Source organism: Typopeltis vanoorti, chromosome 2, assembly GCF_054136105.1.
Source record: "Typopeltis vanoorti isolate ZY-2024b chromosome 2, IOZ_Tvanoo_1.0, whole genome shotgun sequence".
NCBI classification, from domain to species: domain Eukaryota; kingdom Metazoa; phylum Arthropoda; class Arachnida; order Uropygi; family Thelyphonidae; genus Typopeltis; species Typopeltis vanoorti.
Window position 1 is genome coordinate 48382581 of NC_143550.1, and position 16054 is coordinate 48398634.

The 16054-nt window shown below is 34.1% G+C and overlaps 1 protein-coding gene across 2 annotated transcripts in view; it reads right to left on the bottom strand.

Annotated features, from left to right (window-relative positions):
• Hap40 (Huntingtin-associated protein 40 kDa) overlaps window positions 1–16054 on the bottom strand; it is a 181678-nt gene that overhangs the window by 152000 nt on the left and 13624 nt on the right. The gene's annotated exons all lie outside the window — the stretch shown is intronic.

Here is a 16054-nt window from a genome sequence, read left to right on the forward strand (position 1 = left end):
AATCCAAAGTTAAAAAGCAAATAAATAAACAGGTTAATAAATACATTGAGGAAATAAGTAATAAAAAAAAAGTTGGATTGATAAAGTGGGTATCACTGTTCTAACACATTGGTAGATTACCAGTTCTTGAAAAGGATGTATATTATCAGGTTTGATCAATTCCTGTTGGAATCAAGCAAGAACTACTTCCTATCTATAAATTCTCACACAGATTAGAATGTAAAGTGTAAAACAGGCTTTATCTAAACAGTTTGCTAATAACCTCATTAGCATTATATCAGATCAATCATATCAGAGTAGATACTATTCATCAGAAATAATTAGATATGGAGGTATAAAAGTTTTACAGTGGCTGCAAGGCATAATTCAGAAGGCATGGCTGAAGGGCAAATTTCAGAAGGCATGGCTGAAGGGCAAATTTCAGATGACTGGAGTATAGCTCTTATCCATAGTGCTCATTTGTTTAAAAAAAAAAAAAAAGGCAAATAAAACTTAATGAGAATTATACGGGATTTCACCCGGATGTTTTATGTAAGATTTATGTAACTACTTTTGTTTTTCCCATAAATTGGTAAATGTGTTCCTAAAAATCACTGCATTATAGAATTGTGTGCAAGAAAAATAACAAGGATTATGGAAAAATAGGGCAGAACACTCAAACCTGTATAATCTTGTAAGTTATACTGTACACTAAACAGAAAATAACAAACCCAATAAAAAATGTTTCCATAGTTTTAAGCATATTTAATTGCTAATAAATACGGAAATACTGTATTTCTGATTAAGTTTCTTTTAAATTAAAATGGAAGATATTGTGGATCTATCTGTATCTTATAGCCAAATATAGAAAGAAAATTAACAGTTTCAAAATTTACCAGAGAACTTATAAGAAGGTTACTTTTGGCATTGGAGCTGCCTCGATATACAGTACTTAAAAAGACATCAACTTTGCTCAAGGGGGCCCATATGTTCACCTTTCATGTGCTTAAAATTAGGTTGCAATGGCCTGATAGCTGTTGGTTCTCATCAGAGAGCAGGGAAAAACCAGGAATTGAACAGGAGCAAAGGCTCTCTGTTGAATACCTTGGCAATACTATGAATATATCATTCTTATGTAGCAATCCTTAGAAATCAAAAATAGGAATGTATCTACAATATCCTCTATTTTAATATCTTACTTATGCCAAATTGAAACCTTTCAGCTCTACATTTCAGTAATTGATTATGCACCTACTAAGAGTTCATTTATGATGAACATAATTTTCAACATAAGACTGCTAAGGCAATGAACAAAGGTTTTGCTCTCTTTAGGTTTCTGCCTAGTCTCTGATGAGAACCAACAGCTATTGGGCCAGTGAAACCTAATTTTAAGTACTAATAAAAGATGAACACACACAGGCTCCTAGTCAGAGCTCATGTTTTTTTAACTAGTGAATATTGAGGCAACTCCAATGCCAAAGGTTATTTTCTCTCTGGTAAATTTCAAAACTTTTAAGTTATGGATGGACCCATAATATCTTCCATTTTAATATTTCACTTTCTGGCTCTACATTTCAATGAGTTTCTTTATTTTTGATGGTACACAATGTGGATTCCTTTAAGCATACTGTGCTCATGATATCTTGTTTCCTCTCAAAATTCTGTATTATTTTCCTCAATACTTAAGGCTTTCGTTCACTATTTGGATTCTTATAGCCAGTATGGTTATTCACAGTTGGTATGCTATATTAAACACCTTTATCAAGGAAAGACAAACACAGAAGAGTGTGATTACTCATAGGACAATACAGTATACTGCAGTATATGTGGGTATGTCGTAGTAAGAGAACAAAAGAGAGAGAGAGAGAAAGAGATTGAGGTGTGTGGGTGTGTTTTGTTTATTCCTCTGCAGGTCATCTATGTTCAGCAAGGCAGCATTTTTTGCGTTCACCTGTTGTTACTTGGTAGTGCAAAATATAGTCACCCAGTGAAAAAACGCATATGAGTTTAACAAAATTTCATGTTTTGGTGATTTTATTCTCCTATTTATCTATCATGTATGAACAAATTCACACATACAAGCATACATATGAAAAACAACAGCATACTTGAGAATAGGTTAAGAAAACTTGTGAAATAGAAACTTGGAGCAAATAGATTCAAGCCAAATAGGAGTTGTCAGGATCAGATTTCCACTTTAAGACATACTTGAGAAATTATGGGAATATAACAAAGATCTTATTTAAGTTTTATAGATCTGGAAAGGACATAAAATGTGCAAAGAAAGAAGTAGTTTAAAATGCTCATATAAGTCAGCAGTCAGAATTGAAGGGGGTACAGGAAGATCAGTTGAGGTAGATGTAAAATCAGATGGGATAGAAAAGATTAACAAAACAAGTGTTCTTTGCCAAGTTGGCAGGAAAAAGACACAGAGGAAGACCAAGTAAAATACACAGAAATAGTAAAAACTGCCTTAAAAGACAGAAATATATGATCTGATAATGTTGGAGTCTTGACAGATTGTTGATCAGAAGTTAGTAATGGTGTAACTTTTTCATGTAGTACCTATTATAATATAATACAGGCAGTCCCTGAGTTATGGACAACCAAACTTACAGCGTTCTGTACTTAAAAACAGACTCCCAAGGCTCCCCATAAGGATAATTATTAATTAAATTAATAATTCACAAACTAGCTTCTTTTGCGCATGTAAACAAACCTGCACTTCACCGCATTATTAAAGCAGCTCTTCCCATTATTGGAAGTCAAATTTAAGGGCCTGGGTCACACTTGCCAATGTTTGAAGATTGGTTCTTGGAACTGTTTTTATTATTTTATTTTATATAAAGTAGAATTTATTAAAATTATATAAATTTTAATATATAATAAATTTTATATATTTCTTTATTATTATTACCATGTATGTGCTGTTCATTAGGGATCCGAGTTACATACAAATCCAACTTAAAGACGTTTATGGGAACATATCTTGTTCGTAACCCGGGGACTATCATAAGTACCTTCGTAGTGCAATTGGAAGAACAATGCCACGTTGCACTCTTCGATTGGAAAAGGCCTAAATTCAATTTTCTTAATGGCAGAAGGAATCTTTATACGGATTTTTTCAATTGAAAGGTTTTTTCCTCCAGGAAACTCGGGTTTTTCATCCCGCATACAGACAAATCAGCCTTTCAGAACACACACAATTTACAGACAAACAATATTAGTGGTGGTGAGCAGAGATGGCATTGATGTAGATCAGGGTTTCCCAAATTGTGTTCCGCAGAAAGTGAATAAGTGTTCTGTGAAAAATTATCAAAATTAATATTAATATGAGCCTGGAATGGTTTTAAATGCTGCGACTCTAACCAAGGTATTCCATTAAAATTTCAGGATTTGTGAAGTGTTCCGCTGTAGGAAAAATTTGGGAAACACTGATGTAGATGATGGTAGTAGAGGTGTGATATAATGGTGGAGACTTAGATTTGTAGAGTAGGGTGTCCTCCCTCGACGAGTCTTTGGACTCCTTGGAGATGCCGCAAAATAATAATGATAATAATAGACCTCAAAAATCGGATATTATTTCCACGCTAGGAGCAAGAGCCTGCTGACCCATCACTGACAAGGATGAACTAATGAACTAAGCAAAGAACTTCAACATTTAAGAAACACTCTGCTTCAAAACTGGCTATAATGACCACATCATCTCCAGACTACTCAACAGACCCATGAGACCAGAGAAATTTCTAATGAAAAAGAAAACAGAGGATTCATCACACTTCCGTAAAACTAGCTAAGAAATATAAAATCAAAGTAGTATTTACCACCCTTTATCACTACTCTGATTCACAAAACCTCGACATAGCCCACTTCAATATCTGTGTGTTTATCAGCTGCAGTGAAATTGCTGGTCATCTTACTATGGACAGAGAGAAAAATCAACTGAACAATGTATTGAAGAACACATTTGAGATATTGAACACCATAGGAGTGAAGCCTCAGCTTTGTCATTATATGCTCTCTTCAGCTACCCACAAGACACTTCACAAATGAGACATAAGTTTTAAGGGATAAACTGGAACTATTACACCATTGCTATAATACAACAGAGAGAAAAATCTGGGAATTTGTGGAAATGGCATTAGATCCTAACATCTAAATATTAACTCAATATCTCAATAGCCTTCATTGGCCAAGCACATTCAGTGAATACGTAAACACACACACAACATTCTGAACAATTAGAAATATTTTAAAATACCATTAGCCTCTTCTATAACTGCATAACAGTTGTCACCTTTGTTAGTCCTTACTGACTTGTCTACTAGTTTATATGTTTATACCCAAAGACATCCTTAGGATGAAACAATTGAATTATCAATTAAAATAAATGTTATCTTATTCCAGTGTTCTGTGTTATAGTCTTATTATATTATATTACAGACCTGTTTGTATAATTGTAGTTGTGGTTAAGGTGTTGTTGGAGAGATTGGTTAGGAATAGAATACAGGATTGGGTTGATGGAATAGAATTCTTTATGATGATCAGCATGTATTTGTAAAGAGTAGGTCCTGTTTCAGCAATAAAGATAGTGTAACAAGTGTTAGATAAGGGAGAATTATGTAGAGCGATATTCTTGGACTTTGCAAAAGTATTCGATAGATTACCACAAATTCTATTAAAAGTGTTTGATAAGTTGGTGTACAAGTTGCAGAAGATAGAAATAGATAGTATATTGGTTAAATGGATCGGAGGTTGGATCTCTGAACAATACTAGCAAGTTGTGTATGATGGAACAATGTCTCAAAAAAGGAGGGTAACCTTTGTTCTTAGGCCTGTGCTATTTAACTTGTTTGCAAATGATATAGCATGTGGAGTGACTGGGAATCTTCAGTTGTTTGCTGATGATGCAAAGATGAGGAGAATTATAAGTAGCACTGCTGATATTAATTCTCTCCAAGAAGATTTGAATAGACTATTGACTTGGACAAAGGAGTGATGTTGTAGTTTTAATATTAATAAGTGCAAATTGTTGCATTTTGAAGTGCAGAAATATAAGGTTGTGTACTATATTGATGGTGCCGTTCCGAAGAAAATGGTTGAGATTTGAAATTTGTGAGTGATGGTTGACAGCAAATTGAAGTTTAGAGAGCATATAGCAAGTGGTGCAAAGGCTGCACATCGCAGTGCTACTATGATAAGAAGTACTTTAACATGTAGGGATAAGGAAGTGGTTGTGCCACTGTATAAAGCACTAGTCAGACCATACTTGAACTATTGTGCTCAAATTTGGTCACTCAATATCTCAACATTGGAGAGAGTCCAGAGACGAGTGACTAAGACAATATCAGGACTTTGGAATGCTGGCTATGGAAAGAGGTTGAAGACATGTGGATTGCACTGGTTAATCCAGAGGGGGATTATAAAAAGAGTAGAAGGCAAGAGGAGAAAAACCAGAGGTCATCCCTGGAAGTTATGTAAGGGTGTGGTGAAGAGGGGTGTGAGGAGTAGATTTTTTTACATGGAGAATTATCAGTGAATGGAATGCATTACCAGAATGTGGGGTAACACCTCTGCCTGCTCAGCAGTCGCATCAAAATACTTGATGGCTGGGTGGAATTGGTTCCCACTGCTCATGCAACTCTCACTTATGGCTCCAAGTAGCTGGTAGAGTGCACCAGTGGCCACACCCTGGGTTACCGTGCCTCGAATGGCATGCAAAACTAAGTGAGGGTATCAGCATTTTATGCTGTAGTGAAGGAGAGTGTCTCCTCCTTCTTGCACTTGAAGATTGGAATGGCAGAGTTAATAGATGACCAAAATTTAATTTGACAATGGTCACAATGGCATGAATGGCATAGTTAATAGATGACAAAACTTAATTTGACAGTGGTCATGATGGCATGACAGCAAACTATGTGACATAGTCCAGGCACACTCCAAGATAAAACAGAGATGTAGCCAGTCACCCTGGAAGAGACAAGAACCTCACCAATGTAACTTTCCATAGTAAACTATGAAACAGAGAACCATGTAGGATTTAAGCAATAGAAACAAGGTTGGACCCTCTTGGAAACATTAAAGGAAGAAGAGAAAGAAATTGGGGAATGTAAGACAGATACTATGAAAATAGCATATGAAGAAGATACCTTAAACCCTCCAGGGAAGGTATCTCCTGATCCTTCAAGTCTGAAAACCAAGAATCTTCTCTTAAGGCTTTGCAACTTGGAATGTAAGGACCTTACATAAAACTGGGAAGTTAGATAACCTTATACAAGAACTTGAAGCAATGAAAACTGACATTGCTGATACTAGCAATGTCAATGAAAACTGACATTGCTGGTATCAGTGAAATCAAATGGACTAATAGTGGAAAAGTGAACACAAAGGATCATTCAATTATAGTCATGTGGAGACAGTCATAGGAAGTGAGTAGCATTTGTACTAAAAAATAAGATTATCCAATCCTTACTTAGATTTTTGCCCAGAAGTGACAGAGCAACTGCATTAAAAATTTACAGCTCAACCTTTTAATATTTTTATCATCCAGATGAAGATGTAGAACATTTCTATGAAGGCATTCAAAATGCACTTAACAATGCAAAATCAGATGACATAACTATCATTATGGGAGATCTAAATGTTAAAATAGGCTCAGAAAAGATTTCTTCCTGCATGGGAAACCAAGGCCTGGAACATAGAAATCCAAGAGGAAAAAGATTAATACAGTTCCGTGAAGAAAATGATCTGGTAATAACAAATACTTTATTTAGCCAAGCTCCTAGAAGACTTTACACATGGGAAAAGTCCCGGAGACAGCTATAGGAACCAGATTGACTATATAGTGATTAAAAAGAAAAGATTCCAGAATAACATCTTTACAAGCCAAAACATATCCAGGGGCTAATATTAAATCAGACCACAACCCTGTGGTCATTAAAGCAATAATAAAATTAAATAAAACAACGAAACCTATAAACATAGAAAAATATAATCTTGGCTTCCTTAAAAATCAAGAAATACAAAATAAATTTTTAAAGAAACTGGCATAATCCACTGCTGTTGGCGTTCCAGATTCCACCGAGTATTCTTATCCTAAAGATGAGATTGAGGATAGACAGCAGAAATTTAAAGAGGGCATAAAAAAGAGTAAAACAAACAATTCCCAAATTTGAGAAGATGAGTAAACCCTGAATGAATGACAAGATACTGAAAACGATGGGGGAAAGAAACACAAAAATCATCCTGAATACAAGAACTTAAACAAGGAGATCAGGAAAGAATGTAGGATTACAAAACAACTATGGTTCAACAACAAATGCAAGGAAATTGAACTTTTGGACAAAAAGCACAAAACCAGAGTACTTCATGAAAAAGTTAGGGAGCTAACCAGCAAATCTTGGAAAAGGGTAGGCTCTCATTGCATTGAAGATGCCAGTGGAAATATCCTAATGGAAAAAGATAAAATAAGGGATAGACAAGTAGAGTATTCAAAGGAACTCTACAATCATGATAGAATAGATAAGTCGTTGCAAGAAAATTTGGAGGGGCCTACTATTCTTACCTGGGAAGTAACAAATGCCATTAGGAAATTGAAACCAGGAAAAGCTCCAGGAATGGATGGAATTATGGCAGAATATCTGAAGGCTTTAAATGATAAGGCTATACATTTGATAAGGCTATGCCAAAAGACAATCAAATGTGAAGAGTACAAAACAATCAGTTGGATCAGTCAGATAGCAAAAGTTATGTTATTTATCATCCTAGAAAGAAATAAACATAAAATCAAATTGGAAATTAATGAAACACAATCTGGTTTTCAGGAAAATAAAGGAACTAGAGAAGGACTCTTCAACATTAGAACTATTATAGAAAGATATCTGGAGAAGCAGAAAGAAGTCTATTGCACGTCCACACTTCGTAAAACTGACCTTGGCTTTGTGCCAAGAATAGTCAATTCATGCTGAAAGGAAGAAAGAAATAAAGGATGTATGAATTGGCCACCAATACGCGAAGTCACATGCTTTATACATACATTTTCTAATTGTTGTACAAGCAAAATAGTTACCACTTTAAGAACTAGAATTTTCATAAAAGAAAAGCTAATTTTCCGACGTACAATAATAAACACTCATCCCACGAAACGCATTGATTACCCTAATATCTGAATGGATTCTTCTTCTTTTGACATGTGCAGAAGTATCGAAGGGTCTTACATCTTGGGTACTTGGGTGTACAGTACTTATGTTTTATAAACTACATAAAGGCCTTTAACAATACACAGTATGAACAACTAATAGAATGAAACAAAAAATCAGGAGTAGATGGTAAAGATACTAGATTACTGATAAATCTATATTGGGAGCAAACTGCCTCAATAAAAATATCAGGAGAAACCTCAGAGGAATTCCCAGTAAAGAAGGGTGTCAGACAAGGCTGTGTTCATTCTTCTATACTGTTTATCCTTTGTAATGAAAATATCTTCCAGCAATTAGAAGAATTTAAAGGAGTCAGCATAGGAGGCAGAAATATAAACAACTTAAGATATGCAGACGATACATTACTGCTAGTTGAAAATAAAAAAGGTCTTCAAAACCCAGTAGAAGAGATGCTGAAGCTAAGTGAAAAATATGGACTTAATTTCAACTTAAAAAAAAAACATGCTGGCAACAAGAGAAAAAGAAAAAATACCTGATATAAATATTAAAGTCAGAGGAAATGCCTTAGATCAAGTCGAGAGTTATATATATTTGAGTCAACTAATTACAGAGAATGGAAAGTGATAAGGAAATATTAAGGATAGAAATTGTTAGATCAACCTTCATTATTAGCATGAAAAACGTTCTGACCTGAAGTGAAATTCACATAAAAAAAAAGAATTAGGCTGTCCAAATGCTACATATGGAGCAGTGTTTTCATCACATGTAGAAACCTGGACAATATTAAAATATTGAAAATAAACTAAAAGCCTTTGAAATGTGGATCCTCAGAAGAATCCTGAGAGTCCCATGGACTGCCAAAAAAACTAATTTAGAGATATTAGAGATGATTGGAGTAGATGGGACTCTGTTGAAAACCATTAAGAAAAGGAAAACCACCTAAAATACAGTACTACCTGTCACATACTAAGGGATGAATCCCTACAAATAACACTTCTAGAAGAAATTATACAAGGAAAAAGAGAAGAAGAAGACAAAGAACAGATTGGATGGGAAATATTAAGGACTGGACCTTTTGTCTTATGAAGAATGTAAAAGAGAAGCACAAAACTATACATGGTGGAAGCTCAAGGTAGTCAACCTACTAGAAGAAGATGACAATTGACAAGATAAGCACTGCTGCAATTTGTAATGACAATATCCTTTGGTTGAAATCATTAGAGTTCAAATCCCATCTGGGATATAAGGAATGTTATTATAAGAACTTTTCAAATGAAGGAGAGTTAGCCACTCTAACATGAAAACAGTATCATGATTGTTTTCTTGTAAAAACTCCAAGTTTCTTTGCCCCTTTCTGTCCTGTCTAGAAATAATCATCTTCATAAAAGCCAATGTTACTTTGCTGCAACAAGCCTTACGTCTTAATATTAAAAAATGAAGTAGTGTCCAAATAAGTAGTTAAGTGTTTAACTACTTATTTGGACTACTTAACTACTTAATAAGTGTTTTGCAGAACTCCCAGCTATGAAATACATGTTGTTAGATAATGTCTAAAGAGCAACAATACTTCAAACTTGTAAGTCTACAGTCTGCAAGAAACTTGCCATGCTGTCTTGCATTAATTAATTTACAAAAATACAGTACTACTTAAAATTATAGCTGTGCTCATCTAATTAGCATGTTTACACCAGTGAATATCTGCACATTTCCACCACCAGCAAAACTCAATTTATGTGTCATGTCTGGCAGGCTCATTTTCACAAAATTTATTTGGCATGCTAGTTGCAACTTTTTTTTTTAATTTTATTTGTAAAATTAATATTTATGATCTACCTTAATTATACTGCAAATCTCATATGCAATTCAAACTGATTTCAAGTCTATTTATATATACACACACACTCACCCACCCAACCCATCTTTATTTCCTTTAAATAAATCATTTGTTTTCTGCACTCAGTGACTGCATTATAAAGTGGTCTGCACGTATTTTCTGCAACTAAAAATTTGAAAGATGATATTAGGACAAACATATTTAGTTAGATACTATGTTTGGTGTTACAATCTGTTTTTCTTTCATGCATGCAGCATAGTGTCTGTGGGATATGTTTTTCATTATGATGTATTATTCCATTTTTTTTATTTACACACACACATGTATGTGATTCCCACTCACAAAAAGTTGTAATCTTATGGTACATTAGTGCCCACGAGTGGGCTAAGGATTTTTTTTCCCCTATTTTTATTTATTTTTTTACATAGTCCAGAAACCTACTTTGGAGACAAAACATGGAACTTTTTTCAAGCCTCTTCAGGCTTCTAATAAACAGGGTTGGGATCTCACATGAGGAAATGAAATTCATCTCCCACCTAAAGACAATCACATTCCGCCCATGGCAAGATTTGAACCCACGATCTATTGGTTGGATACTCTAACCACTCAGCTGTCTGTAATCATACTAACTGTTGCAAACTTTTGAGGGGATGGAAAGAGATTTGATTGCCAAATAGAAACAATTGAACAGTAATAAAGCAGCTGTATACATTTGATAGCTCAATAAATAACTATTCAAAAGTACTAATCCAATGAACTAATAATATTGATAAGGTGATTAATCTAGGCATGGCAGAAATACCATTTGGATTGATAGAGCAGCAAATCATCTTGTATAGTTTGGTGTGTTGTTTTTATTTGTTTTATTTATATTTTGGTTGGTTTTCTAAGATTTTTCTTTTACTCATTGTGATCAGTATACACTTTTCCAATACATAGTTTATATTTAAGTTGTAAGTCAGCAGTTAGAATTGAAGGAAATAAGGAAGATAGTTTGATGTAAAATTAGGGGTAAGATGAGCATGCGTATTCATCATATATATGGATTGCATTATAAAGAAAGTGGCATTAAACCTCAGATTAGAGTCGAAGATATCAAATCTAGATATTTGTTTTATGTATGATGTATGCCTAAATCCATCCAGTGAGTCTCACGGATTCTCTAACTAAATTGAATAACAGCTGTAACAAATTTAGCATGAAAATCAGTAACAGAAAAGACCAAATATGAAAATAGGCAGGAATATAAATCAGCTGCATTCTTAATGGAGAACCTATAGATCTCTGTTCTGTATTTAGTGATACAATAAAACTACTTGTTTTTCTTGCTTCTGCAGTATAGCATCTGTTGAGTGAGGATAAAATATTTTTCATAGTGCAGGAACATTTTTATTCATCTTTGGAAAGAATAGATGTAGTGAGTAAAAAGTAATTTATTCCTGAAGAAAAATAAGTCATGCTAGGATGGCACTCCTATCGACCTTTTCATTATACATTAAACTATGTATAATGAAAAGCGAACTGCATCTGTTGATTACCAACAAAATACTAGTATACATGAGATATCTATTATTGATAAGACAGAAGAGACAATGAAAAAATAAAAAAAAGTTATGTAATGAAGATAGGATTCACAAAAGGGTGGATAATTCCAGTGATGATAAATTACTATGGAAAAAGTGTATACTGATCACAGTGAGTAAAAGAAAAATCTTAGAAAACCAACCAAAATATAAATAAAACAGAAATAAATACAACACACCAAACTATCCAAGATGATCTGCTGCTCCATCAACCCAAATGGTATTCCTGCCATGCCTAGATGAATCACCTTATCAACATTATTATTAGACATTATTAGTTCATTGGATTAGTCCCTCTGAATAGTTATTTACTGAGCTATCAAATGTATACAGCTGCTTTATTACTGGTCAATTGTTTCTATTTGGCAAACAAATCTCTTTCCAACCCTCAAAAGTTTTTTTTTTTAATTATGCTCATCATAAATGCAAATATGCATGTCTATAGTTGATGAGATTATGTTATTTGCTCCACCCAACAACTTATAGGCCACACACATAATATCACAAAAGTAAATTATTAATCATTCATTTGCCAGTAATGAAAGTATTTTTATTTACAGTCACATATTCACTTTTAGTAATTTACATTTTAAACCAAATATAGCATTCTCCTTAATTATTGTTCTCTAAGCTTAATATCCTAAAACAAGCACATTCGTTTCTCTCCCATCTCCCTGCAGATTTAGTTACAATTGAAGAACCCGCCATGATGTGGCATCAAATGATATGCAAACATGAAATTATGGTGGGGTGGGGTGTTTTCTCTTGCTCTGCCAAATAGTTAAGGTGGCAGCAAGAGACTTCTGAATACCCTGACAAGAATGTGTTAGTTTATCCATTAAAGGCAAGTAACAAAATTCATTCAGGGAAATCAAGTAAGTGAAATGACAAATTTTTGCCTATACCTCACTAATAGTATAAAGTCTGTTATACTGATTAAAGTAAGCTAGTGCATACTTAAACTTTATTATTTCAGATGTTGAACACCTACATGGAGGGTTCAAGAGATATGCTCGCATGTGGCTAGTAAATTTTGCAAGCTGGCAAGTAGTTGCAGACCAGACAAAAGCAAATACATCTGGTTTAATAAAAGACAATTTTTTAACTTATGTATAGTATAAGGGATCATTATAACTCACATATCATATCCAATTAAGGTACCAATATACTAACTAGTTCATTCACTCAGGAGACTAATATATTAACATGTACATCAAATCAAACCGTGTAAGGTGAGCCCTCATAGATACTGTCACTGAACTCGCAGTGACTGTTTCGAACTAAATTAATTCTCTAGTAACCAGTATGGCTATGGCCTTTGGTTACACAAACTAACTTACTTTATCACTAAACGTGTGGACAGACATTTATCACTATACTTTATCACTGAAACCAGTAACTTATTATAAACTACGAAAACTATCCGAAATGTATTTTACTCTATTTGTATATATATATATATATATATATATATATAAGGAAACATTTATTAACTGTAACAAAATAATAGCCAAAAATAAGTGTAATTACCAACAGAAAATGTATCATACGTATCATATATACAATGAATTGTGCAACTTGAATTGTATTGTATAATAGTGTACATTGAATTGTACAACTTGATTTGTATTATATAATACTGTTCACTGAATTGTACAACTTGAATTATATAATATAAATATCTTGTATACGTGATGGGAATGATAATAAACTGTTAAAAAAAAAAAAAACTTCAAGAAAACAATGATGCAGCACCACTAATCATTTATTGGCACTCCTATTAACTTTTATTATTATATAAGCATCTCAATGGAATCAGAAGATTCATTGTTGCGAATCTTCTGACAAAAAAAATTGTGATATTTTAAGGATTAATTATAATTCAATAAAGTTCCATCGAAAAATAAATTCTAGATCAGAACTCTCATTCAGATACCTCAGATTATGAAATATGTGGTTTATCAATATGTCCAACTTAAAACCAAATACAAAAGCATTCAAGTTTGCAACTTTATTCCTTCCTTCAATCACTTTAAGGAATAAAGTGATTGAATAAATATGCAAACTTGGATATCTCCTAATTCCCAAAAAACCAAGTGACCAAACCTATGCATAGTAATCAAGCTAAGAATGGTAACAATGTCATGTATAGCAGTGAGTCTGAGGCTATCTGGTGTGAAGTGGAGATTAACAGATAAAGACATGGTGTGGTGTTGCTACAGAATTAATGGTTCAGATGCCAGAGATGAAGAAATTTCATTGCCAAATTACCATGATGGTACTAAAACAGTAATTATTATTAGTAACAATTATGTGAATAATGACTGTGTAACAGAGAAAACTCATGATAAAAATAAAGAAGAATTTATTGAGATGTTGCATGACAACTTTCTCAAGCAGGATGTGAAAGACGCAACTCAAGGACAAAGATTGTTAGATTTGATCATGGTGTCAGAAAGTGTCTCAGTTAAGGATGCGAGTATTATGTCACCAATTGATGACAGTGATCATGTCATACTGACCTGGGAAATAGCCAACTATATGTATATTCCAATCAGAACAGGTTACATTCTAAACTATAAAGCTGGAAATTATGACAAACTCAGGAGAATATCATAAATTTAGTTTAATCCTTTATCCAAGTGTGAGCAAACAAAGCCTGCACCTGAAAGTATCCTCAGGACTGGGGTAAGGTGGTGCAACACCAGGGAGCCTCCTTGCAAAGGTGGAGCAAGCTACTAACACTCCTATCTCGGTATCTACCATAATGCAAAACACATCTCCTTGCGGATATGTCTAATGTTATGCAAGTCCTGAGGATACTTTCTGGCGCAGGCTTTGCTCACACTTGGATAAAGGATTAAACTAAATTTATTATATTCTAACCAAGTGAAAAATAAACTTTCAACATCAGGAGACTATCACCTTTGGTCTGAGATCAGTTTCTGAATATGAAAGATATCAGCAGTGTGTGTGTGTGTATGGGGGGGGGAGCCTTGAAAAGATGCTTAACCCTACAGTGGTAGTGGTCGAAAAAATTACAGATTAGGCCGCATGTATCAGAGAGATACATTCATTACTAGTATGTGCTAAAATGTGAAAGAACTTAAAAAAAAAAAAAAAAACACTGCAAATATAATACATGATGGTTTATTTTCAGTTACAATCTAGAAATTATTGAACAAAGAAACATAAAGAAAAAAAATTTAGCCGATTGTTGCAACGTAAACCAGCTAGATATAAGAGGCCTAAAAATGCTTTCAATTCTGTTTTGTCTATTTGTTTAGCATGTCTTTCTCTTGAATACTGGTTCGAAATAGAATCGATGCATTTATTTGTATATAATAAGATTAGATCTAAAATATCATCTGTGATAAAGCAATTCCAAGTTCTGTCTTGGCATTTTTTTGCGTTTGGCTGAACTAATGGAAGTTGACACAAAATATTCTGCGGATGTCTTCTAATTTGTCTTCTTATCGGATTTTTCTTCCATTTTGATTCTTTATCCTTTCCAAGAAAATACTCTTCATTCATGTCTAATTCATCTTCACTTTCTTCACTAGAAATATTTTGTTCGGTATCCAAATCTTCTCAATGAACTTTCACATAATCATCTTCTAAATCACTTGCATCTTTACATTCGACTCTATCAAGGGCACTAGTGTCCTTGGTGAATGTGGCGGTCGTGTTCAGTTAGGCTAGAAAACGTATTTTTAAATTTATGTATAGTGTGGCTTTTTGTCTCAAATTGTGCTGCAGATGTGCATCGGTTAGATACAAGTGTCCTACAGTGGTGTTATTGTTTGAAACAGTGTTGTATATACTGTGTTTTCGCTGCCTTTTGTTTCACTACTTCAACATGTAATGATGCCGTCCAACAAGAAATGTATGTCAGCGGCACGCAGGACTTCTACTTCTACACGAAAGGCTGGTTCAGTGTTAGATTTTTCACAACAGATGCGTTGTGGAAACTGCTACATGTATGCACCAAAGAATGTGAAGGATCTGTGGCTGGTCTGGCTAAATGAGAAGAATGAAAATATCGACGTATGTGAGAAGTGTTGGGATAGGCTGGAACATTTAGGAATGGAGGCTGACATGAGGACCGTAGTGGAAGAACTTCGGCGGGAGTTCATGAAAATGACCTTCATCTTCTGCATGAAGAATTGGAAGTGCTCAGTAAGGAGATACTGGAAGTTAAAACTAAGTTTAATGTGTTAAACAGAGAAATTAGGCCTATAGCGATTACTTTAGCTGAAGTAACTAGAACAGAATTACGTATGGGTGAGTCTTTGGTGAATGATGAAGTAATAAATAGTATGGGAGTGATTGAGAGTCAACAAAATAAAACCACAAGAGGTCTAGAAGAAACGAGATATCGTGAGTGGGGGTAATAATGAAACTGGGAGAGTCATGCTGAATAGCATAGAAAATGAGTCCATGAGTGACGCTTGTGTGGACTTGAATGAAGTTAAGAGTGGTAAGATATATGGTGATTC